Here is a 24,528-nt window from a genome sequence, read left to right on the forward strand (position 1 = left end):
TTTCTTTATTCTACTCATCTCAGCAGTGCCTCACCATCTATGCTGCTATTCATACCCACATTAGGGAGTCATGTGGTGTATGTGCTCTACAGACTGCTAAAAGGTGTGTGCAGTATAGACATACCTTTAGGGAATACAGACTTTGATGCAGGAGCAGTGAAACAGAGGTGAAAGGAAATGGAGACAAAGGAGTGGGAGGGTGGGGAGGATGAAGTATAGAAACAGGACTTCTTGTGGGCATCTAGAAAGAAGGGGATGTTATGGGGTCACAGAAGATCAGTGGGGTTAGAATTTTCTGGTGGCAGGAAAGGAAACCTCAGAAGAGAAGACAGAAAACTTGACATCAAAAGACTCTAGAAATGGAGTGGGCCCACCATTTGAAATCAAATATACTAGAGATGAGGTAGCAGGCCACCTACACAAACTTCTTCCCCACAAGGCCATATGGTGGTGAGGGAGGGGGAGAAACAAGGAACTGTTTGAGGGAAGTAATAGTTTCTTGAGTGCAAGGCCTTAAAAAGACCTTAACAGATTCAGATAAACATTCAGACCCTTGAATAGAAGGCTGGATACGTGGCTATGATTTCTTTTATTGTAACTTGTGAATGTTTGTAGCAGGGAGAATGGATTCCCACCCTGTTCTCTGTTCATTTTACTGTATGTGCAGAGTGGGGAAGAGTTGTTGCAATATAAAAATGTGGCATCTGTTTTAATAAAAACAAAACCTAGCCTGAGAATGAGCAATAAAAAATAATGTTTGGCAAATAAAATATACTCCACTGAAATTTAGAACAGTAAACAAAATATGAAGTGATAAATACAAGCCATCCATCCCCTTTAGTTTGATCAATCTACAAAAAGTCACGACATTACACCCTGTCATCTCTTATTTTCTTGGGTGACAAACCCCAGGCCAGAGTTTTTGGCTCATTTTCAGCTCTCTGCGGTGACTCAAGGTATGTGTTTTTATAGTTTTACCTCCATGATTGATAGTTCTCTTGAAGATCCACATAAAGCAAGTAATGCTTAACAACGTTCGTCCTTCAACTTTTGCACACAGACATACGCTTGTTTAATCTGCCCTCATGGCTTTGTGCTCTAGAGATGTGAAAATGGTACATTTATATTTTTTATTTAATTTTATTTATTTACTTTTGCTGCTTTGGGCAGTTTTGTGCTGCCAAAATTATGATTTTCTATTGAAAACCAACTGGATCCCAACACATTTGGAAGAGTGCAAAGCAGGTTATATAGACATTATATTTCACACTCACCACATGGATTCTCTTGCCTGGAAACTAGTCACCTACCAGGGCTGGATTACGGTCTTGTCTACACTACAAAGTTTCATCGGCAAAAGCTGCCTTTTGTAAAACTACTTTTGGCGACAAAACTCTGCTGTTTTGCTGACAAAATAAAATCACCTCAACGAGAGGCATAAAGCTTTTTGTGGCAAAGTTAAATTGACAAAACGTCAATGTAGACACTGCTGTTTGTTTTGTCGACAGAACTGGCTTCCGCCAGTATCCCACCATGCCTGCCCTGACCACTCTGCTCACTGTTTTGAACTTGGCTGCCCTGCAGGCATGCACTCCTCCCCTTTCAAAGCTAGGGAAGTATCTGACATTTGAGCAAGCTGCTCAGTTTGGGAAACAAAGAGCAAAACATTAATGTGGAATGCACCTGTTCTGCCCTGCACTAGGAACACAGGGGCAGAGAGACTGCTCCTGCGGGAAATGGGGGAGGGAGGAGTGGGGGGCAGGGAACTGCTGTCCTGCTTTGACATTCCTCAGCAAGGAGAGCTCACAGAGCTGCTCAGGATGCGGCTCCCGGCAGCTAAGGAGGATGTGGGAGAACTCGGAGGGAATCACAGAACCATAGGCAGGCAGAGTGGACTGCTTCAGAAGAGACTGCTGTGCCAAGCAGACAGGGCCGGCTCTAACTTTTTTGCCGCCCCAAGCAAAAAAAAACAGCGCCACGCCGCCGAAACGCGCCCCCGCCCCGAGCACCGAGCCACGCCGCTGAAACAAAAACAACAACAAAAAAAACCCTCGAGCACCACCCTACCAAACAAACAAAAAAAAAAACCCGAGCGCCCCCCACCACCCCAAGATTGGCCCCCCCGTCTGCTATCTCCCCTACCTCAGACACACCACTCTCCTCTCCATCACACCCATGCTACAGTTGAAAAAGTGGTTGACAATCTACTAGGATGCCCCTGGATAGATGGAATTGACAAACCTGCATCATGTGACACTATACCTGCCCCATAAGGTGTTGCAAACCTTTCCCAAAGCACCCTGCAGCCAGTTGCACATTGGGATAGCTGCCCACAGTGCACTGCTCTCTGTGTCAAAGCAAGAGCTGGTAGTGTGGGATGCACTCTGCCAACACAAGGAACTAGTGTGGACATGCAACAGCGGTTTTAATTAAAGCAGCATAACTTTTGCCGTCTACACTACAAAGTTTTGTCAAGGCCTAAGGTACAATAGACATCTTCCTAGAGCACCAGCTACCAGAGCCATGTGATAACATCAGAATCTAAGCTTTCACTGAAAAAAAATTATGTTTATTAATCTCAAGGTTGCAAAGAAAAAAAAGCTTAAAAACATGAACCCAGCGTAACCAATGCAGAGATGGTTGCGTGAAAATGTAGACAGTAACCGCAATGGAAAATGCCTGGCTGCACACACCACTAGAGCAGGCCAGGGCCAGATTGGGGGGTGCCCTCTGCTGCTGTTCTGCAAGGGCTCTGCTGCCACTACTAAGGAGTAGTAGGAGGGTCATCAATGCCACTTCACCCTCCGCTGGGCATTGCCTAAAATTGACCCTGTCAACCACTCAACTTCTTCACCAACTGCAACAGATTACTGGCAGTATGAGGGTTTTGTAGTTGTGCAGTGTAGCATTTTACAGGCTGCTGCTACAGTACTGACCTATCCTTCCTGTCCAAGTTTTTTCTTCCTGATTTGATCATATTCACAGCTCTATATTCATCTTGTGTTTCCCACATACACCTCTACAGGTCACCCAATAAAAGTGATAATAAATTGAGTACCACCACTTTTGTCAGTTTGGCATTAAGCAAAAGGGCCACTGGCTATGTGGGAAAGAGTTTAGTCCAGACAGGTGGGACACTGATCACACCACAGTGACTAAATCAAAAGAGCAGACAGAGTTTGAAATGAGAACAGCAGTAGCAGAGTGAGCAATAGCAAAATCTCCAAGCAGATCCCACTGTTATGTTAGCATCATTGAATCCGATCTATGCTCTATACACAGGAGATCACAGGATTGAGCATAAGCAACAATCAAAGTTTAAGGAAATAGACAATTTACAACCTCATCCCTCTTCTCAGGCAAAAATCCCACTGGGCTCCAAGACAGCATCCTTCTAACTCCAGAGGACATGACTCATGAGAAATATCCTCCTATGAACATTTTCAGCAGCATCAACATCTCTGCAAGGACCATTCATGCTCCAGCCTGTGGTTTTAACAAGTACCTGCCTCTGTCTGATTGCTTAGCTCTTGGACGTAAGTTTAGTTATTGTACCTATATTTTTCAGTGAATGCTGTTTGAGACCTGCAGAGAGAACTACCAGGTTAGGAGGTGGCCACTTCAGAAAAAAAAAACTAAGGACAGAATGCTGCAGTGTGTTTTCCTCAGCCCCACAGTTAAATGGGAGCATATCAAATCTGTCCTCCATAATCTACCCGACTTCCCATGAATATGATGGACTGAGGCCTTGAACTTGACTCATCTTCAAGGCACTCAATAGCCTTGACCCAGCATATCCAAGAGATCATTTAAAAGCTCAGGAATGAAGAATGTGGTCAAGAATCCCATTCTTCAGAAACAATGGAACCTTCTACCATAATTCTGCAAGAGACAAAGCTTTCTCAGGGAGAAGTCAGACTATGGAATGAACTCCCTCATGAACTAAGGACCATCACAAATCTTACCCATCTTCTGCTCCAGGTGCACACTTCTTTCACTATTGTAATAATCTTTGTAGAAAGTATACCTTGTAAGGTATCATCTGAAAATTCATAATTTGCTGGTCAATACTGTCCTGATAAAATATGTATGGCAGCATTGTAGGTAAACTTCTAAGATTTCCCTGTATGATGTTAAGAGTGCACGCTCAAAACTCATTGTAGCACCAATCTGGTCAAACAGGCCTGTAATGAATAAAGGAGTGTACATATGCCTTAATTTGCATATACGCAGTAAACAGAGTCACCAAGAAGGGCAACAAATAAATCTCAAACAGCTGGGTGTGGGGGGGGGGGGCGGAAGCAGCAGGAAACATCCTTCCACCCGGACTCTGTCTCCTAGTTCCCAGCTGGAAACATTTTCAAGAAGGGGACTTCTGAAAAGATGGGGCAAACATCCCAATCCACCTCTCTCTCTCTCCCCCGACCCTAACATTCTCTAAATCTGAGAAGACAAAAGGAAACAGTCATTGGACTTTGGAGGAAGGGTCCTGACCTGAGAGTTTGACCAGTAATCTTGTTGGAAGCATGTGGTGAGAAGTTTTGCTTGAATCTTATATAGTTTGTTAAGTTAGGCACTAGTAAGTGTCTTATCTTTATTTTTCTTGTAACCATTTCTGACTTTTATGCTTCATTACTTGTAATCACTTAAAATCTCTCGTTGTAATTAATAAACTTGTTTCACTGTTTTCTCCAGTGTTTAAATTGAAGTGTCTGGGTAATTCTACTTAAGATAATATACCAGTTTATTATTCCCTAATAGGAATACCAAACTTAATATATTTGAACTGTCCAAGAGAAGGCTGGACAGTACAAGACATACATGTCTGGGGAAAATCTGGAACTGGGAGTGTGTTGGGCTCACCCTGCAGTATAACCAAGGCTGATGAGAGCCAGGGTGCAACTGGCAGGCTGCAGATACACAAAGACATGCATGGTGTGGCTTGCATGCTCGAAGGCTGTTTGTGAGTGGCCAAGCGGGAGCTACTTTTGCAAGGCTTTGTAAGGCACCCTAGATTGCAGGACAGGAGTGAAACAGGCCCCACTAGCCTGAATTGTACCCCGGTATGTCACACCCACACAATTAGTACAACTTATATCCGTGCCACTTTTTCAGCAGTAACGTCAGTAACACCCCAAATGATAGACTAAAAAGTATGTTCTGTAGAACATAATATAGCTCACAACTAACTTTGCAAACTTTGCAAATGTTCATGACTATCTTTCCTGACATACGATAAATATTTGCAGGATCAGGGCCTCAGGAAGCAAGTTATGTTTTTCTAATAAAATATAGTCTGAAACTACTGAACTGTCTCCAACAAGGCACTTAGGGCCTCAGTCATATTCCACATTGTACACCAGTCAGTGAGGCCAAATCCTGGGAGAATAAAGCAGACACCGTAGTAGGATGGAAATAAACAGTATGGTTTGAAAAGTAAGTAGGAATCTATGGCCACATTATGTGTCTCCCCCTGCACAAAGCCTAAGCAAACACACTGGCATCCTTCTCTATGATACACTCTCTTCACTTGTCCCCCACCAATAGTCATTCCCTCCCATCCCCAAATATATTCACCCACCTCTACTTCCCTGTCCCTTAATACAGTGGCTCTCAATCTTTCCAGACTACTGCACTCCTTTCAGGAGTCTGATTTGACTTGCATACCCACAGTTTCACCTCACTTAAAAGCTACTTGCTTACAAAATCAGACATAAAAATAAAATAAAATTAAAAAATCACAGCACACGATTACTGAACTATTGCTAACTTTCTCATTTTAACCATATAATTATAAAATCAACTGGAATATAAAATATTGTACTTACATTTTGGTGTATAGTATATACAGCAGTATAAACAAGACATTGTCTGTGAGATATTTGAGTTTGTTCTGACTTCACTAGTGCTTTTTATGTATCCTGTTGTAAAACTGTTGTTGAGCTGATGTACCCCTGGAACCCTTCTGTGTACCCCCAGGGGTACGTATACCCCTGGTTGAGAACCACTGCCTTCATGCATATCCCAATGTTTGTTCCTTCCACTATCCCAACCCTTCTCTCTAACTACTCACCCTACTATACTTACCTGCCCCCACTCATACTTCTACATACTTTTACAATTCCCTTCATCTTCCCAAACCTATCTTTTCCCATCTGTAGTCACTCCAAAACTTTCTCTGTCCAAACATAGCTCCAACCACAGGCCAGAGTTCCTCTGCTTCCCTCCCCTCCTCCGGGGCCTCCTGGAGCCACGGGATGCTTTGCTAAAAATCATGGTCTGAATAAAGATACTGGATTTATGGCTTATTAAAACGATCAGTAACCCACTAACCCTTCCCCTTTTTTGTCCTATGCCTGCAGAGGTACTGATGGGCTACTTCACTTTAAATGGTCTCTCAAAAATGTGTGTTACTAGGGCTGTCAAGCGATTTTAAAAAATTAATCATAATTACTAGCACTATTAATTGCACTGTTAAACAATAATAGAATACCATTTAAATATTTTGCATGTTTTCTACATTTTGAAATATATGGATTTCAATTACAACACAGAACAGTGTAAAGTGCTCACTTTATATTTATTTTTATTACAAATATTTGTGCTATAAAAACAAAAGAAATAGTATTTTTCTATTCACCCCACACAAGTACTGTAATACAATCTCTTTATCATGAAAGTTGAACTTACAAATGTAGAATTATGTACAAAATATAACTGCATTCAGCCTACAAGTCCACTCAGTCCTACTTCTTGTTCAGTCAGTTACTCAGGCTATGGCTACATTAGCGCTTCAAAGCGCTCCCGCGGCAGCGCTTTGAAGCGCTAAGTGTAGTCAAAGCCCCAGCGCTGGGAGAAAACTCTCCCAGCGCTGTCCGTACTCCAGCTCCCTGTGGGGAATAACGGACAGCGCTGGGAGCCGCGCTCCCAGCGCTGGGGCTTTGACTACACTGGCGCTTTGTAGCGCCGCAATTTGCAGCGCTGCAGAGGGTGTGTTTTCACACCCTGCTGCAGCGCTGCAAATTTGCAAGTGTAGCCATAGCCTCAGACAAACAAGTTTGTTTATATTTGCAGAAGATAATGCTATCCACTTCTTGTTTACAATGTCACCTGACAGTGAGAACAGGTGTTCACATGGCACTGTTCTGGCTGGCGTCGCAAAATATTTATGTGCCAGCTGCATTAAATATTCATATGTTCCTTCATGCTTCAACCACCATTAGTATGCATCGATACTAATGAGGGGTTCTGCTCAATAACGATCAAAAGCAGTGCAAACCAACACATGTTCATTTTCATCATCTGAGTCAGATGCCACCAGCAGAAGGTTGATTTTCTTTTTTGGTCATTTGGATTCTATAGTTTCCACATCGGAGTGTTGCTATTTTAAGACTTCTGAAAGCATGTTTCACACCTCTCAGATTTTGGAAAGCACTTCAGATTTTTAAATCTTGGGTCTAGTGCTGTAGCTATCTTTAGAAATCTCACATTGGTGCCTTCTTTGTGTTTTGTCAAATCTGCAGTGAAAGTGTTCTTAAAATGAACATGTGCTGGGTCATCATCCAAGACTGCAATAACATGAAATATATGGCAGAATGCAGGTAAAACAGAGCAGGAGACATACAATTCTCCCCCAAGGAGTTCAGTCACAAATTTAATTAACGCTTTTTTTTTTTAAATGAGCGTCATCAGCACGGAAGCACGTCCTCTGTAATGGTGGCCGAATCACGAAGAGGCATATGAATGTTTAGCATATCTGGAACATAAATACATTGCAATGCCAGCTAAAAAAGTGCCATGCAAATGGCACTTTCTGGTGACATTGTAAATAAGAAGAGGGCAGCATTATTTCCCATAAATGTAAACAAACTTGTTTGTCTTCATGATTGAAGAAGGACTGAGTGGACTTATAGCAGTGGTCCCCAACCATTTTATCTGGTGGGAGCCAGACGAAGGACCGTGGTGGTAGTCGAGCATCCACCGAAATGCTGCCGAAATTCGGCAGCATTTCGGCGGCGACACCTCTAAATGCGCTGCTTGCCGCCGACAAGCGACATCATCGAGAGACATCGCCACTGAAATGCTGCCGAATTTCGGCAGCATTTCGGCAGATGGTCGACTGCTGGCCAGGACACGGGTACATTTAGATGCCCCGGGCACCACGTTGGGGACCCCTTATAGTCTCTAAAGTTTTACATTGTTTTATTTTTGAGTGGAATTACATAACAAAAAAAAATCTACATTTGTAAGTTGCACTTTCCTGATAAAGAGATTGCATTATGGTATTGTATGAGGTAAACTGAAAAATACTATTTATTTTCTTTATATTATTGTTATTATCTGTAAAAAAGATAAAGTGAACACTGTACACTTTGTATTCTGTGTTGTAACTGAAATCAATATATTTGAAAATGTAGAAAAACATCCAAAAATATTTAAATAGTATTCTATTATTGTTTAACGGTGCGATTAATAGCGCTATTAATCTCGATTAATTTTTTTAATTGCTTGAGAGCCCTAGTTTACACATATTTTGAGAGACCATTTAAAGTGAAGTAGCCCATCAATTGGTATTCTATTGTTTAACAGTGCAATTAAAACTGCGATTAATCATGATTAATTTTTTTGAGTTAATCGCATGAGTTAACGGAGATTAATCAACAGCCCTAGTGTTGACTGTGTGTCTTTAGTTGTGACACTTTAAATACTTTTCCCAGACCTGAAGAAAAGCTCTGTGTGGCTCAAAAACTTGCCTCTCTCACCAACAGAAGTTGGTCCAATAAAAGATATTACCGCACCCACCTTGTCTCTCTAATACCCTGGGTCCAACACAGCTACAACAATACTACAAACTTTAATTCTTAAATTTTACAAACACCAAGCCTGAAAATGAAATTAACTATTTTGAAATGAAGTTTACTAAACACCAGAGAGTGACATACTTTTGAAAATTTAAGTGACCTAGTAGCACAAGTCACACTTCAAATGGGACAAGATCTAATGCTGTAAATATGTCCACCATGACAAAAATGTCTGTAATTTAAAATAAAACAATACTGGTTTAAACTCAATCATTTCAGCTGCAGGGTAAAAAGGAGTTCTTATTTTTTCACAATCTAAATTCTTTGATAGCCTTAATTTTAGAGGAATAGAAAATCATGAAAATAGCATACATGTTTGCACAATTACTTCTAAGCCTCTTTACACAGAAATGAAATGAGACTAGGTTTTATAGACACTATTAAGGGAAATAAATTAGAAGAGCTGTCTATACCTGGCTTTCTAAAACTCTTGGGCCTCTCTCATCTGCTTTCCTCCCATGTCTGGATGGGGCTTGAAACATTTGTCTTTTCATGTACAGTCTTGACAAGAACAAAATGTAAATTACTGCCTGAGATTGTTAGATTTCCTGTGCGCTTTTTTCCAGCTCATACTAAAAACTCTTTCATGCATCCCTCAGGGCCGCAGAAACTGAGAAGGTATTCCCCTACAATGACGACTCCTGCCCAGCTGCAGTTAGGGTTGCCAACTCTGTAATATTTAAAAAACAGACACTCCATCAGGAGTGCCTAAACCTCCCCTGGCCCTTCCCCCGAGGCACTGTCCCCCATTCACTTCTCTTCTCCCCTCCCCCATTGCTTGCTGGTCTCCCTTTCTTTCCCACCAGCCTGCCTCCAGAGGGACTCACCTGCAGAGCCGAGGCTGGGAGCTGCAGCTGCTCAAAGCAGGTAGCAGACGGCCCTGGCTGAGCAGGGACTAGCGCGGGTGATGAGCCAGAGCCTCCCCACCTCCCCTTCCTGCAATAACCAGACTTTTAGCGTCTGGTCGTAGATCTGACCAGACACCGTCAGGTCCCCTTTTCCACTGGACTTTCCAATCGAAAACCAGGCACCTGGCCACCCTACCTGGGGTGGGGGCAACACTGTGTTGCTAGTGCTGAAGGCAGAAAAACTGTTTCTTCTCCATTCCCTATACTCCCCCTAGTGGTGCCCAGACAGAGTGGCACTTCTGTGGAAAGGGGGTGGAAGCAGCCAGATGCCTCAGGGCCTTGCTGGCAGGAAGACAAGAGAGACCAGCCTGAGGACTGGGAGGACAGAACATGGGGGGAAGACAAGCGGGGGCGCTCCCTGGAGTCCTGATTATCCCTTGAATATGTATCCCCTCATTATGTCCAATAAGCCTATTTCCTCTTAGACCTCAGGTCTCTAACTACATTCCCCCTCAAGTCCCTGTTCTCCTGGTAGTGGGGACTTGTGAGTCCCTCAACACATTATCAGTGTGAGTAAATGATTCCATACCTGGTCTGAGTTAGGTGCACAGAAACAAGCTCATCCATATTACTGGAACATGTCAAGGTGAAAGCTATTGCTATTGTAAGTGTCCTTTAGTAGTCTGGCATTACACTAATTGCAGTGATAGATGAATACTGATTTACCCGAACTGATGGGAAGGTGGGGCTTCCTGAGCTCATTTGTTTTGATAACAGCTGGACTTGATTGTAAGGTTTGAGAGCCACTGTCTGTACTGCAGTTTAAGGCTTTGAGCCCTAACAAATCATGGATGAATTTTAAATATGGGAATAAATTATAATAATTGGAAATTCATCTCATTCATGACAATATTCAATTTTTGGTCATATTGCCCTTGTGTTTTAGCATGTAATACCTTTGGGCAAGATTAACTATTTAGAGTAGGAGTGGTAAAGATCCATCATGCAGGTCAAGTGGATAAGTTTAAACACATGCTATTAGAAGAATGACCAAGCATCTTTTGTATATTTTTAGTTTAATATTTAGTACATTTTAAGTGATAACATTAATTGAATATAAACTAGAGAACCAGTGTATCATAGAACCAGAGAGCACAGCTGCTCCGTGTCAGATCCCACAGAAATTATGAGCTGTATGCTATTCACAGGGGGTGCTCCTGCAACAACCCCACTTGTTGATTCCGTTCTCCCCCAGCCTTCCTGGGCTACCGTAGCAGTGTCCCCAACACTTGTGTGATGAAGTAATAAAGAATGCAGGAATAAGACACAGTGACTTGTTAGTGAGAAATGAGTGGAAGGCAGCCTCCAGCTGCTATGATAGTCCAGACAGGACATTAAGCAGTGTGGGGGAGAGGAGCCCAGCATCCCACTGTTAGTCCAGGGACAATTGAATCTTTTCTTTACACATGAAGGGCGGGGGCTGATGGAGCTCAGCCCCCTGTTGCTATAATGAAGACGGTTACCAGCCATACTGCACCATCTACCAGGAATAATCAGGAGTTTTTTACACAGGCGCCCATGGTCGACCTCACTGGATGCTAGTCAGCATGGTTATCAGTCCTTTTGCACTGCACCATGTGCCAAAAGGCTGATGATGACGGTGGATATCAGCCATATTGCACCATCAGCCACCCATGGCGGGGGGGGGGGGGGGGAGTGAGGATGGTGGTGTTGAGTGCTGCAGCATCGTGTCTATCTGCAGCATTCAGTAAAGATAGGGTGACATGTAAAAGAGTCAAGAGAGGATTGTTTTCCCTTTCACTTCTGGGGGTGGGTGGGTGGGGGTAAATTGCCGAGCTATGCCCTGAACCACCGCGGACACTGTGTTTGACCCTAGAAGCATTTGGAGCTCAGCCAAGAATGCAAATGCTTTTCGGAGACTGCAGGAACTGTGGGATTGCTTGAGTCCTCAGTTCCCGCTCCCTCCCTCCATGAGCGTCCATTTGATTCTTTGGCTTTCCATTACGCTTGTCACGCAGCAGTGCGCTGAGTCCCTGCTATGGCGTCTGTCCGGAGATTTTTAAAAAATGATTTTGAATTTCGTCTTCTGTAACGGAGCGCTGATAGAACAGATTTGCCTGCCCTTACAGTGATCACATCCGCATGGTCCATGCTGGAGCTCTTTTTTTATTTTGATTTTTAACTGCATCGCCACACGTGCTGATCGGAGCTCCACGCTGGGCAAACAGGAAATATTCAAAAGTTCGCGGGGCTTTTCCTGTCTACCTGGCCACTCCATCCAAGTTCAGATTGCTGTCCAGGGCGGTCAGTGGTGCACTGTGGGATACCACCCGGAGGCCAATACCGTCGATCTGCGGCCACACTAACCCTAATCCGATATGGTAATTCTGATACTAGCGCTACTCCTCTCGTTAGGGAGGAGTACAGAAATCGATTTAAAGAGCCCTTTATATCGATATAAAGGGCCTCTTAGTGTGGACGGGTGTGGCGTTAAATCGGTTTTACGCTCCTAAAACCGGTTTAAATGCGTAGTGTAGACCAGAAACTTTTGAACAGGTGGCCATGGTAGCCCGGTGGCCCTGAGCAGGGCCAGCTCTAGGCACCAGCAAACCAAGCATGTGCTTGGGGCGGCACATTTTCAGGGGCGGCATTCCGGCCATTTTTTTTTTTTTTTTTTTTGCTTCAGGTGGCAAAAGCCTAGAGCCAGCCCTGGTAGCAGCAGCGCGTCATGCACAGGGGGTGCCCTGGGACTGCTGCGATTCGTGCCGCACCTTGTGGGGGCCAGGCAGACTCCGAGTGGGGAAACACTTGGGCTGAGGGCAACCCCACGGGGCACACTGAGCTGCCTGCAGGTGCCGCAGGGCAGCTGCCCCCCAGTGCCGCTGTCGGGGCTGAGCAAAGCAGCCCGAACCACCCAGGGACTGCGGCGGGGCGGCCAGAAGCAGCAGCAGGGCCATGGAGGACAGGATGCTGCCGTGTGGGGCCCGCATCCTGCTCTGCAGGGCTCGCTGGGGCTACCCTGCCCCGGCTCCTCAGCCCCCTGCCAGGGCGGTCCCCCGGCTCTGCCCTCCTGGGTCCAAGCCAGTCCTGGAGGTGGGAGCCCTGGCAGGAGGGACCCTGGGCTAAGGTGCGGCCTGGGAGCCCCGCTGCTTACCCCGACCCTGCCAGCGCTGGACTGGCTGGAGACAAGGGGGGAGTGGGCGAAGTCAGTACTAGTTGGGGGGAGCAAGAGCCCAGGACTGGGGCGGTAGGGGGTGCGGGTGGGCGAGAGCACTGGGGAGGGGGCAAGAGCCCAAGGCTGGGGGGGGGGAAGGGGCAGCCAACAAATTTTTTGCTTGGGGCAGCCAAAAACCTAGAGCCGGCCCTGGCCCTGAGACCAATGGGCTGCAGTGCTGGCCCCATACTTAACCGGAGTAACCCACACCGTATACCATGCTTTAGACACCACTGCTGCCCAGGACTATGCCCAAGTCAAGGCAGTGATCCTTGAAACCCTAAATATTTCAGAGAAAATGTTCTGGCAATGCTTCCATGGGTAGCGGTACCTGTGGGGGGCCCAACCCCACCTGGTCACCCAGAAGCTGCATGACTCATGCTGGAGATGGCTCAAACCAGAAGTAAAGACGGGTGCAGGTCGCTGAACGGGTCCTACTAGAGCAATTTGTCCAGATCCTGCCCCCCTGGGGGAAGAGAGTGGGTGTTGCGGCATCACCCTGACACCATGATGGAAGCCATTCAGCTCATGGAGAACTACCTAGCCACCAGAACTCGGGGAGGCGCATCATGACCCGAGCACCCAGGTACCAAGGCAGAAAACCCCACATGCCACCCAAGAGCAGGACCGTGGTTTCACATGTGGCCATTTTGGGGACTGGTCCAGAGACTGCCCGTACATGGAATGTAGCTTTGGGAAGATCTGGACTCTGCAGGCATGAGCACGCCCCAGGGACCCAGCAAAAGCTGAGCATCTTGCTGTGGGTAAATGGGAAAGAGGTGATTGAATTCATAGATTCAGGGTGTGCCCAGACCCTGGTACGAAGTACAGTGGTGCCTAATCCTGGCCCACCTCAGGGCACCATCATGTTGTAGTGTGTGCATGGGGATGTGAGGGCCTACCCCCACACGGAAGTGACTTTAACAATAGGGAAACGCGAAGAGCCGCTGATGGTCAGTCTGGCCCCGACACTGGCCTACCTGCTTATCTTAGGCCAGAACTGGGACTATTTTGGAGAATTTTTAGCGAAACTGGTGGTGCCCCTGTCCAACGGTCGAGGATCCCAGACACCGGCCAGCCTGAAGCAGTGACCCTTGCAGGCTTGGGGAAAGTTGCTGACACTGGTAAAGGGGCATCACAGGCCTCAGTGCCAACTCAGGCCCACCAAGTCCCCTCCCAGCCAGGAGAGGAACTTACTCCATTACCCGAATCAGAGATCCTGACTTGCCGCTCTAACTTTGTGGAGGAGCAACGGGCTGACAACACCCTGAGCCGCAAGTGGCAGTGGTGAATGGGGAGACTGTTGAACCCCACCAAGCGGGACGGTTCCCACGCTTCGAGATTCAAGGTGACCGTCTGTACACACAGAGAAAGATCAACCAACAAAGATGTTCCACATCAGTTCTTGGTGTCCAAGCCTTACCAGAAGAAAGTTATGTGGCTCCCACCTCTCTTGTTTGTGGTCTGAGAAGTACCGCAGTCTTCCACTGGTTTCTCACCATTTGAGCTTTTACATGGGAGGCAACCCTGGGGGATTTTAGACCTCATTCGAGAAATGTGGGAGGAGCAACCATCCGGAGCCGACAACGTGGTACAGTATGTGCTAAACCTGCAGGAGAAACTTGAGGCCCTAGGTTCATTTGCCAAGAAGAACCTCCTACATGCCCAACAAGCGGCCTACAATAAGTGAGCACGTCTCCAGGAGTTTCAACCCGGTGACTGGGTGCTATTATTATTGCCCACTTTGGAGTCAAAGCTCCTGGCCTGCTGGCAAGGACCATACAAGGTGATCCAGCGTGTGGGGCAGGTGAACTATGAAATCAAGCAAAAGGACAAATGTAAGGATATAACAGATCTACCACGTGAACCTGTTAAAAACATGGAAAGCTCAGAAAGGCTTACTAATAGCACCCTACCCACCAGAGTCTGAACAAGGCCCGCGAACCCTGGGGTGGTCAAGATTGGGGATAATCTTAACCCCAAGCAGAGAGGTCAGGCACAAGAATAGATCACTGCCTTCTCTTCCGTTTTCTCAACCCAACTAGGGCGGACTCACCTGATAACTCATATTCAGGTGGAATCAGGCATTAAAGTGAGAGAAACCCCCCCACCCCTTCCCGAGAAGCTTAGAAAGACCATGAGAGATGAGCTCCGCTCAATGATCGCATTAGGGATGATTGAGGAGGCATTCAATGACTGAAAAAGTCCTGTGGTTCTGGTCCCTAAGCCTGAGGGAAGCACTCGCTTTTGAATAGACTTCCACAAGGTCAATGCGGTATCAAAGTTTGATGCCTATCTGATGCCTCACGTTAATGAACTGCTCAACTGGCTCGGAAAGGCGGAATACATCACAACTTTAGACTTAAAGGGCTATTCACAGATCCCCCTCAGTCCTGAGTCTGGGGGGGGGGGGGGAAATACTTTCTCCACCCCCTTCAGGCTTTTCCAGTTCCGGACTATGCCCTTCGGCTTGCATGGGGCCCCAGTCACATTTCAGCAGCTAATGGACTGAATTCTCTGCCCCCATTACAGATATACAACAACGTACTTAGATGATGTGGTGATCTATAGTTGCAACTGGCAGCACCACCTGAAACATGACCGTAGTCCTGGAGTCCCTCAAAGAGGCCAGCCTGACAGCAAACCCCACCAAATGTCACCTTGGGAAGCATGAGACCACCTACCTCAGGTACACATTCAGAAGAGGTATAATCCGACCCTTGGTTATCAAAGTCCAGGCCCTCCAGCTGTGCCCCACACCATCATCAAAGAAGCAGGTATGTCAATTCCTGGAAGTAGCTGGATATTACTGCCACTTTATCCTGGTGTTCTCCTCCATTGCAGCCCCCCTTTCCAATCTCCTCAAGAACGAGAGTCGTAAAAGGATCCAGTGGACCACAGCCTGTGGAGGCGGCATTTCAAACTCTGAAGGCCCAGCTCTCTCAGGAGCTGATCTTCTACAGCCCTGATTTCACCAAGGAGTTTTTGTTGCAAAAAGATGCCTCAGACATGGGTCTAGGAGTGGTTCTATCACAGGTAGTGGGGGCGACGAACACCCCATCCTGTATATTAGCAGGAAACTGTTTCCGCGAGTATTCTGTAATTGAGAAAGAAGCCCTGGCAGTAAAATGGGCCATGGACTCGCTCCATTATCATTTTCTGGGCACGCACTTCACCTTAGTTACCGACCATGACCCCCTCCACTGGCTCCATGCCATGAAGGACACAAATCCCCGAATCATGAGATGATGGTACCTCTCTCTCCAGCCTATCTCCTTCCGCATCCAGCACTGGGCTGGGAAAGGCCATCTGAATGTGGACTTCTTTTCACAGGATGGTGGAGGACAGTTGCGGGAGGCGCAGACCCCAAAGGAGTTCATGGGGGTGGGGGGATGTGTGAAGGAGCAGAGAGATGGCTGCCAGGCACAGCAGGAGTTAAAGAAAACCTGTGGTTTCAGCTAGCCCCACCCCGTTATAACTGCAGCCAATGCCAGGCCTGGAAGGGGGAGAAAAGAAGGGAGCCTGGTTCAGTCAGGAGCTGACTGGTGAAGAGTCAGGAGCTCTCTGTGTGTCTGCCTGAAGGCACAGACATGACCTGCCTGCCAACGCAGCCACTGGAAGCAAGTAAGTCTTCCCCTGCCAAGAGGAATCTACCGCCAAGCCCCAATTGTAGGGAAACTGGACTAGCAGGGCCACGCCCCAAACTAGAGGATTTACATGGGGAACAGCTGAGACAACAAGCCCTAAGCCCTCCGTCACGGCTAGGAGCAAGATCCATCTCACCCATCTAGGGGTGTGAGTGGCCCAGGACTCTGAGCCAGCACCTGAAGAAAAGGAGGGCAGGTCCCCCCCCGCCCAAACCAACGATCTAGCTGCTAAGCTGCCTGGCCACTGAAGGCCCCATCACAGTTATATAAAAAAAATAATTTATTTGGTCAATATACATGTGTGAAACTCTAGGGATGAAATCCTGATCCCTCTGAAGTTAATAGGAGCTTTGTCACTAATGTTAGTGAGGCCAGAATTTCAACATAAAACTCTAAAAACAATTTAGAAAAATATTTTCATTAATTTTTACTTCGTTTAGCTGGGGGAAAATGGACACACAATCATTCAGTTTTCTGAAAGTGTAAGATTCCAACAAGGGATAAAACGAATAAAATATAGATGGAAATGTACATAAGGAGCCTGAAATGCCACTCATGGCAAAGGCCTCATGTGGTTTATAAAGATACTCTACACACACACACAAAATTATTTTGTTGCTTTACTTTCTACAACTACATTCTGTTGGGCTTATGTTAGGCCCTCTACTACATCAGGGAATCCTATTGCAGCTATACTTTCTCCCCAGAGCTCCAGCTCTGGGAAAGTGGGATTTATGTTGACTAGTCCTCTGCTGCAGCGAACACCTAATTCTGCTCCTTTCTAGCACAGTCTTCTGCCAGTGGGAGCACGGATACAGAGAAAAAATATCAATCTCCTTCCCAAAGGCTGAGTAGTGAGGAGCAGAAGAGGACTCAGGAAAAAATACCCCCCCCCCATACAGAAATGTTACAGAATTATCTATACAGAACTACATTATTTTCAACAAGCCATCATATTCCTCCCAACGCTACTGCTGTGTAAAGACACAACACCGTAAATAAAAATCACTGCTCTGTGCTCATGATTCCTTCTCAGTGGCAGTTGAACCTACTTTCAATGCAGAATTGAAGGCTGCCTGGAGTTCTTTAATACTTTTTTACAAGATAGTCATCCCCTGTTGCTAGATGTATACCAAAGTTAAACCAAGGCCTTTATGAAAAGTAAGCATTTAGGCAAAACCAAGAGGTTTAGATTCAAGGCAGGAGACCCTGTGACAATATTCAGTTACAATAACTTGATTTCATTTATGGAAATGAACTATATATATATATATATATATATATATATATCATACTTTGCGGACAACTTCTTCTATCATGTTCACATAGGTGGCCCCCACCAAGGTTGACTTGAGAATAAGAGTTATGTATGTACATCTATGTACTGAATTTTGTCATGCGTAGAAATGAATATTACTGCAATAGAATGACAGTTACTTTCAGTACCATTAGCGTGAATTTCACCCAAGGTGTGGGAGACTAGCAGAAGGTCCTCCACAGCACTTAAGCCCCATATAAAGAAAGAGGAAAGATACACAACAGCCTGCACAACTGATGAAATCAGCTGTTGCTGCTATAGCACACAATAAGTCTCTGCAGCAGCCTCACTCATTGATCCCATGTAAAAGAGGATTTAACCTTCCAACCTACTCTGCACTCCACTTGCATTCTCTCCCCTCTTTATCCTCCTGCAGTGAATAGTGCATCCACCAGTTTCCACCATTTATTTTGGTCTTGTGCTAGTCTGTTTAGGCTTCTGAGTGTCATGTTGATAGATCTGGTTTCTGTCTCTATTATTCTGTATAATGTTTCTCTAGGTCACCCTCTCTCTCTTTCCAGGTGGTGGCCATCTTATCACTTGCCACGGAAGTCATATTGGTGGAATCCTTAAAGTTTATCCTAAATATGTCCATTGCCATATTTTTATATCAGGTTTGATATTTTAGATTGGTTTGCTCTAGAATTTCCAGTGTAGCAAGAAACTCTTTTTCTGATGGACTCTGAAGATCATCTAGAAGCATTTACGTTAGAAGGAATAAACATTCTTATCAATTTCTTTGGTAATTTCCATGTCTCTGTTCCATAAATGAGGACAAACATGATCCTCTTGTTAAAAATTCATATTGTTGAGTCTGTGCCAATTATACTACTTTTCCAATCTTTTCAGGTTTATGAAAGTAGTTTATGCTAGAGAGTAAGCAACAAATATCAAAAGCAGCAGTGTCATCATCGCTGAACCTCTCACTCTCTAGATAGGTAATATGATTTTCTTCTTCTAGTATTTCTTCATTCATGCTAATGGTTACTTTTGGAACATTGATAGCCATATATTCTGCTTCCTCTTGCTGATAAACAAACTGCATCCACCCTGATTGAATCATTGAACACCCCCCCACCACCACCACTTGGTAAGGCAACTCCCACCTTTCCTGTGCTGTATATTTATGCTTGCCTACTGTAGTTTTCACTCCATACATCTGAAGAATTGGGTCATAGCCCACGGAAGCTTATGCTCTAAGAGATCTGTTAGTTGTTAAGATGCCACAAGACTCCTTGTTGTTTTTGATGAAACAGACTAATACAGCTACCCCTCTGAAACTATTGTTTCAGCAATATGCAGATTTCTGACTGTTTTTAGATTTTTACTTTTATTAATCATTTTGAGTCAGTTATCCAGTTAATGACACACCATGGCTGACAAAGAATCAGAGTTGTATAATAATAGGGATACTGAATTTCTACCCATTCTTTTCTATCCAATAAAATACCCAGATTCAGCTTCATGTGTAGACACATAAGTCCACTCACATAGATCTTATTTCAGGATCAGAGCCTTATAAACTCTTTGGGGGCAAAGGCCAGGCTTTTGTATGTGTTTGTACATCACTTAGCACACCATCACTCCAATCCTTATTAGGACCTGCTATAATATAAATACTAAATAGTTATTTTAAAATATGTAAACATTGGTTAGGTGATTAATCATTGCTTTTGTCCCCCTACTATTTTTTCTGGTTAGCTCAGTTATTTATTCTCTTTTCTTAGTTTGGTTGCCTTTTTCGTTTGTTTGTTTTTAACCATAAATCTTAACAGGGGAGACCAGAGATGTATGCAACCTAGGGTCTGTTTCTGCTCCTACCACAGTTAAAGGCAAGATGCCTGGTGTCTTCAGTGAGGCAGGATCGAGTCCTTACTGAATAAAATAACTGCACTGCTTACAAAATACATCAGAAGGTTTAAAACACCATGTCTGACACCAAATTACTACTACATCAGGCTCTCATTTCAATCAAGTCCTCCAGTCCTTACTCAAGCAAAACTCCTATTGATTCCTGTACAAAAAATAAAGTGATCTTAAAATAGCAAACTTTTCCTGACAGCAACCTGTGATTCTCACTTTTTGTATATCACATTTTCATCTGGATTAAACAACTTCAATGGAAATTTTGCCTGAGGAGGGAAAAAAATTCAGATTTTGGTTCCAAATGAATAAACTACAGTTAGTAGCCATCTCCTTTGGTTGTACCATAAATGTGTCTTTTATTCATCTTTTCCCTAAACTAACTATTGATTTTCTGGTTTTCCTTTTTTTTTTAAACTGAGAGACATGAATGACCCAAAAGCATTTTAGCCACAAATTCTGGTTCCTGTGGTATGCAATAGGTATTTTCTGTCATATTACCATGTAAGTCCAAGGAAATGGAAACAGATCTCAGTGAATTAGGGCTTGATCCTGCAAGAGGCTGGGAAACTCTGGCCATGGTCCAAAACACTTAAATAAGCAAATAGTTGCATTAAAAATCAGTGGGACTATGAGCATATGTAAATAATAAACTCCATCACAGGTCAGCAGTTGGGATTGGACCTGGGACTACTTATGTAATTACAGGTTAAATGCTAGGCTGGATTGCTCAGTACCTTGCAGGATTGAACCCTTAATGCCTTACTGTTTTAATCCGATTATGGAGCTTTCCATGAAAATAAAATAACCCTTGGATTCTGACAAAATTATAATGAGTAAAAATCATCAGTTGTAGCTCACTTCTATTCAAGGAGAGCAATCTTACTATACTAAAAACTCTCAAGTATCAGAGGGGTAGCCGTTTTAGTCTGGATCTGTGAGTCAGTATCCCTTTAGCAATACTGCACTTTCACGCTGGCTCTAACAAATGAGCAACAAGTAAAATATGTTTCTATGCCAACAACATAGTAATTTGGAGAATAAAATCATGTGTAATTTATATCTATTTAAAGCAGCTTATCTCCCTGTATGGCGTGCTGTTTTCTGCTAAAGACAAAAGATTAATTGTCACATAATTATATTCAAAGTATTTTGCTACAACTAAATGCTACTGGCAATATATACACTAAAATGTTCCAAACTTAAAACAATGTAGCAATATTTCCAAATTATTCAGCTACAGTTTCTATACAATGAAAACATATTTTGCTGCTTTTGAAGTTTCTATATTTTGCATAGAGTGTTTTAGAAACAAATGAAGGGGAAATTTGATGGGGCTTTTTTGTTTTGTAGGTATTTATGTGGCTCCCATCACTTTATAGGAGTGCCTTTTATTTACAGCAAAATAAGAGAACAACCACTTCTGTATCAATCTAGAATCAAGATAAATCACAAAAATAGGAAACCTATTATGACAGAGTTTTATTGAACCATATAATTCTCATCCTTTAAAAGCATAATAATAAAATGCAGGTCAAGCTCATGTTGCAACTGGTTGTTTTGCAACTGGTGGTATACCAAAAGGACAAAGTAAGGGAATTATCCCCTCTTCAAACAGTAAAGACACTTATTTTGTATATTTAACTATTGAATAAAATATACTACGCCAAGAATTTAAATGAATACACAATAATTCTGCATCAACATGTTGCATGATCATTGATTAATGAAAAAATTAACCTTCTCAATCCTAAAATATTGACTAGATAAGTGTTTTCAATTCTGCACAGCAACATATGGATTGAATTCCACATAACTATTGTTAATTATTGTGCCTAGGAAGAAATTTAAAGTATCTAACAACTCTCTAAACTGTAGCTGTAGTCTCCTTTAGGAGCATACTGTTACTAATAAGCTTCTGTCCACTTGATGAATGATTTAGTAGTCAGTTATGTATGGATATAAGGAAACAATACAATCTCCTTGGTAGTTTCCATCTGTCTCTCACCAATCAGTACACCAGCATTTCTGTCAAAGCAAACCTAAAGCCGAACAAAAATCGAAATTCTATACAAATAAATACGAACAGGCAAACTAGCCTTGGGGGAAAGAACAACCGTTTTGCTTCCACTCCTCACTAGCGACTCCTGCCAATGAGTCGATCGCAGCCTGTGAAGTATTTCAGAATTGTGAAACCACAACAAAAGAGGGTGTAGCAGCTGCAACGAGACCGGCAGCCTCCAGCATGCCAAAGGTCCTATTTAGGAGGCAGAATGTTGGGGGGGGGGGGGGTGTTGTATTTCAGTCTGCCCACCAATGCCATGCCCCCATCCCCGGCCCCAGGTTAGTGCAGTGAGTTAAAGGAAGGGGTCTCTCTCCTCCCTCCCAGCTTGGTAAGGAGTTTCACAGATGGGCAGAACAGGCGCTGCGTTGCTCCCCCTACCCCGTGTCTTCCCTGCCTCGAGAGCTCAGATGTGTGCCTCTCTTCCGAAGTCACTTCCTATTGACTTGGGAGGGTGCGGCGTGTAAATGGCTCTCTGGACAGGGTTTGGGGGGGGAGAGAAGGTTGGCTTAGTAAGACCCCAGCCGACCCCACCCCTTCCGTACCTGCAGTGACTGTGCAAAGTCTCAGCCGCTCAAGCGGAGAACTCCGGGGCTGCTCGGCGCCGACGCGGGGGGCAGAGGCCCTCTTCAGAGAGACGGGGGCGATTCAGCGGGTGGCTGGGCAGCCGATTGCCTGGCCCTTTCCCAGCACCATCCTGAGCGCGCCTCGGGCCGAGAGAGGGAGAGAAGCGGGGGGCAGCGGCAGGACACTTATTCCTGGCCCAGGGAGGCGGCTCGCCGTCCGGGAGCTGCTGGCGCGGGCACCTGGGCAGCTGCACGGCCAGCCAGAGGTTGCTGCCCCCTGCTCATCCCTGGGCACTGGGGAGACGCCATGGCCCCGGGCTCTTGGACCGCAGCGCGAGCCGGCGGGGCCCGGGGGCGCCTCAGCTGCTCTGGCTGCCGGGACTCATCCGTCAGCTGGAGAGGAGGAGAGACAGGCGGGAAAGTTTTCAGCGGCCGTGCGAGCGGCGCCGCCCCCCAACCCCGCGGGAGCTCCCGCAAACGCAGCCCACCGGCCGGCCGGCCACCCACACAGCAGCGCCTGGCGCACGGCGGCCCGGCCAGCGCCCAGCCACTCACGCCCGCCCGCTGCTACCAGCCCCCCGGGGGCGCGGCACCGCCCGCCCGCCTGCCGCCAAGTTTCACGTCTCGCCTCCCAGTCTGAAACCCGTCTCCACAGAAACCAACCCCAAGCGGTACCCGTGCGCCACGGAGAGCCGCGGGGACAGCAGTGGGGGCGGGCTCCGAGCCAGGGGCGCGACAGGGACCCCAGCGCCCTTAGGGACCCCACAGCCCCTGGCACGGGGTAAGGGCGAGGCCGACGCTTGGAGAGGGCGGGGACCGCCCAGGACCCCTGGGCAGGGACAGGACCCCTGGGCAGGGACAGGATCCCTTAGGCGGGTGGGGGGGGGCCGGCCGCCCAGAGCTGGGCACAGGGGACAGAGAGCCCCCGGCGGGACAGGGGAGGCAGGCGGGGTCCCGCCCCCAACCCCAGCCCCTTTCTTACCTCCCTGCTACAAGAGGACAGGCGAGGCGGTAAGTTTCTCCGCTCCCCGAAGAGCCCGGGATTCCCCGCGGCTCCCCCGCACGGTGCCTGCCCTTCTCCTCTCCCGGCTGCTCTGCGAGATCTTCGGGAGGGGCGAGCGGTTTGCACGGCGCTCGGCCCCCGGTGCCACCTCTCCTCTCCCCGGCGGGGCGCTGCGCTGCTCTGCGCCTTGGGGCCGCTCTGCCAGACTGCCGAGCTCCCGGCGGCTCCGAGTCCCCGCTAGCCTGGCGGGGGAGGAAGAGGAGGAGGAGCCGCAAGGAGAGGCACTGATCCGGCAGGAAAGAGAGGAGGAGGAGGGCACAAGGGTACGGGGCTTGTATTGGAGGGGAGCTCTGAGTCTATGTCACTTGCATTCACACATTGCAGCTACGTGCTGAAATGGGAATGCCCGTGTCTTTGGGAACAGGCAGGAGCGGCGCCGGGGAGACCATCTGCGGAATTTCCCGAGGAAGAGCAAGGTGTCCCCACCCAGCCAGCTGCTGGGGAGCCAGGAGGCTGGTGGGAGGTCGGGCTCTTGCACCCTGACCGCCAATTTGCATGTCTGTCCATGCAAGACGCTTGCTCTTAAAACGGGTGGCAAATAATCTCCCGGGAAGGGACAAAGCAATAACGAAAAAGAGAAGGAAGGAGCAGGAAATGATTCGCTTTAATTTTTATATATAACTGCAGTTTTATTATTCCACTTTTTTGGTTGTTGGCTGTGTCCGCCCCCCATCCCCCGTGTCTAGCCAGAGGCTTCACAACTCAGCCAAACTCCAATGTGGGATCTCACCAGGTCTAGCCCCTTCCAGGGCTGTGGGGCTTGTGAGAAGTGGAGTTTTAACCCTCACAACTTTAATCAAATTTCAGTTTTAGTGGGAGAGACTATCAACTTAAATAGTCACATTTCTGTCTGAACGTTTTTTTTATCTGCTATTGTCACAAGCAACACAGTGATTGTGAATCCAAGATGACAGAACAAATTGCTTGAACATTTGATAGCACTCTGTGTATGGCAGTTTAGTTAATGGGTTTCCCCTGTTATTTGGGTGAGTCACTTAAGAACAAAGGTGAGAAAAAAATGTAAACTGGGAAAATGTTACTGTAAAACCACAAAAAGTGACGGGG

The 24,528-nt window shown here is 46.0% G+C and overlaps 1 protein-coding gene across 5 annotated transcripts in view; it reads right to left on the minus strand.

Annotated features, from left to right (window-relative positions):
• Positions 1-23,877, minus strand: part of TMEM200A (transmembrane protein 200A) — a 71,246-nt gene extending 47,369 nt beyond the window's left edge. For 3 of the 5 annotated variants that reach the window (XM_039531977.1, XM_039531973.1, XM_039531971.1), the window contains exons 1-2: positions 23,383-23,877; positions 22,380-22,793 (exon numbers count right to left, since the gene is read on the minus strand). The gene's annotated coding sequence lies outside the window, so the exon portion shown is untranslated. Of the gene's footprint in view, positions 1-15,628; positions 15,949-22,379; positions 22,794-23,382 lie in introns of those variants that run through there. The other 2 variants (XM_039531978.1, XM_039531975.1) reach the window with 1 other exon arrangement.
• Positions 23,878-24,528: the final 651 nt, after the last annotated feature.

Source organism: Mauremys reevesii, linkage group 3 (assembly GCF_016161935.1).
Source record: "Mauremys reevesii isolate NIE-2019 linkage group 3, ASM1616193v1, whole genome shotgun sequence".
In the NCBI taxonomy this organism is placed as follows: Eukaryota; Metazoa; Chordata; order Testudines; family Geoemydidae; genus Mauremys; species Mauremys reevesii.